Genomic DNA, 2,338 nt, shown 5'->3' with positions numbered 1-2,338 from the left:
TCTCTCGGGCGCCGCCATCTTGGCTCATACCAACAATGGGGGTGTGCGCACATTTGTCCATTTCCAAAAAGTAAAAAAAATAAATAAAATAAAAATAGTAAATAAAAAGACTGTCATTCGTACAAAGAAGCTGCATATACGGTGTAAATTGGAGAAAGATGTCGCAAAATGGATACTAATGCCGTGAGTGACTTTATTCCTATGGTATTGTTGTGACGTACTTTAGTAAGTTATAACGTTAATGTTAACGTTAACAGTTAATATAACGTTATGTGCGGCTTAGCTGAAAAAAATTCTAACCCTGAGCGAAGTCTTCCAAAGACAGAGGAGAAGATATGAAAAAATGAACTTTGTTAAAATACCGATAATTGTTTGGTTTACCATGTTGTAGTCAGCCTTTTGTTACATCTGCTTGGCGAATATTATACTTAAATTTAAAACAAACAAACAGATCGATTACATAATGCATGTATGTTCAAAGTTAAGGTTTTTCGACTGGCAGAAACAAACATAACCTTACCCCTTTCAAACCAGTCAGAATTATAGCTTCTGTTTACTTTCTGAACAGGAACCCTTGTATAAAATGCTTCATGCACCAGCAGCTGTTGTTCTAGTGCTATGTGGCTAACAACCCAAGATTTGCTGAGCCCTATAGTATATGGTGACGCTGATTGTCTTTATATATTTATGACCATGATGAAAATCACAATCATGATGCAGGTCTCGTTGTCCTCTCTATCTTCAAACCTTCACTGGTATAGGCAAAATGCAAATTACCTGGGCGGGGCAATTTTTTTACCTGTACCCGACTCTTTAGAAAAAGAAGGCATAGTATAACGTTGCGTTACATTACAAAATGCACATATATGTAGCCTTTTTCTGACTTAGTGGTGATCTTGTATACTCCGTATACACACGTATCTGTCACAACTGCTCAGAGTGGTTGTAATAATTGGTACTGATAGTCTCCCGAAGTCGATTCTAAATCAGGTCAGACGTCAAAATTCAATTTTGATTCCCGTGAATTTCCCTCGGCTAGAAGATTTTGCTTTCGGCGACGTTCGTGTGTGTGTGTCTGTGAGAACGATTTCTCGAGAATGCCCGGATGGATTCTGCGCTACTTTGCAGATGTGTAGGCGTTCAATGGCTTTCAAAATGATTAGATTTTGGGTCCGACCCCTAGTTGTGAAATCAATTTATCAACTGACAGATTCGAAGTATGTACGTATACACCTGAATTGTGGTGATTCTTACAAACAAACACATGTGTTTGAGTATTTCTAACGTTATATGGTATAGAATGCTATAGATGATGGCTGCCCAGTCATTACCGCAACGTTCCTTTGGCTATGGTTTCGTTTCCTGGGTGAACTCATCAGCGCCAGCAGCTATACTGACAGATTCGAAGTATGTACGTATACACCTGAATTGTGGTGATTCTTACAAACAAACACATGTGTTTGAGTATTTCTAACGTTATATGGTATAGAATGCTATAGATGATGGCTGCCCAGTCATTACCGCAACGTTCCTTTGGCTATGGTTTCGTTTCCTGGGTGAACTCATCAGCGCCAGCAGCTATATTAGATTATAATTGACAACACGAGACAATCTTCGGCCTCAGCAGGTGCGTTTTATTCGTGACAACCCCTGCTGACTCCAAATCAACTACGTGAGCGCAAAAAAACACAACAACATGGGCAAGCGGAAAAAAATATGTAGGCAGTGAGTATGAACATAGTAACACCACCTTTTATTTATGCATTTCAGAAGTGCAAAACTTGACAGTAGTGTGCTAGCCTAGTATTACTTCAAATACACTCAATGATTGGTTGATTGATCGATATGCGTCCTCAGGTTTTTTTACCAAAACCGACGCTTCATCGAGCTTCACGAGACCACCGTCAGCCTGCTGTGGTGTAGTGAGAGAGTAGTCGATCCATCCGGTAAAGTTGATAATAATGATAAAAAATACTTATTAGCTATAGTTATGCAATACAAAATATATTGCATTAGAGAGCATAAATGCTACCATGATGTTCTCGATCGTGGTAAGAGTTGTTGACTAAGAACTTGAAGATAATGAGTTCGAGACCCGGCAGCTAGCTCTCGACATCTTGCTCTTGAGAATGGTACTTTACACCTTTATGCCTATTTTGCCACTCGAATACGGTGTCAATTAGTACCAAGGCCAACATCCGATCACGATTATTGTAGCAATCAGCAAATAACACGGGATCAAATACTGCAAAATCTAAACTCGAACGACATCCTACTCTGTACGAATGTTATTTGCTTTGACCGTCAACTTGAATTTCTTCCGCCGTACTGGGGAAAA

Source organism: Branchiostoma floridae, chromosome 13 (genome assembly GCF_000003815.2).
Source record: "Branchiostoma floridae strain S238N-H82 chromosome 13, Bfl_VNyyK, whole genome shotgun sequence".
NCBI lineage: Eukaryota > Metazoa > Chordata > Leptocardii > Amphioxiformes > Branchiostomatidae > Branchiostoma > Branchiostoma floridae.
The sequence above is the reverse complement of the archived record's forward strand: the minus strand, read 5'-3'. Positions refer to the sequence as shown.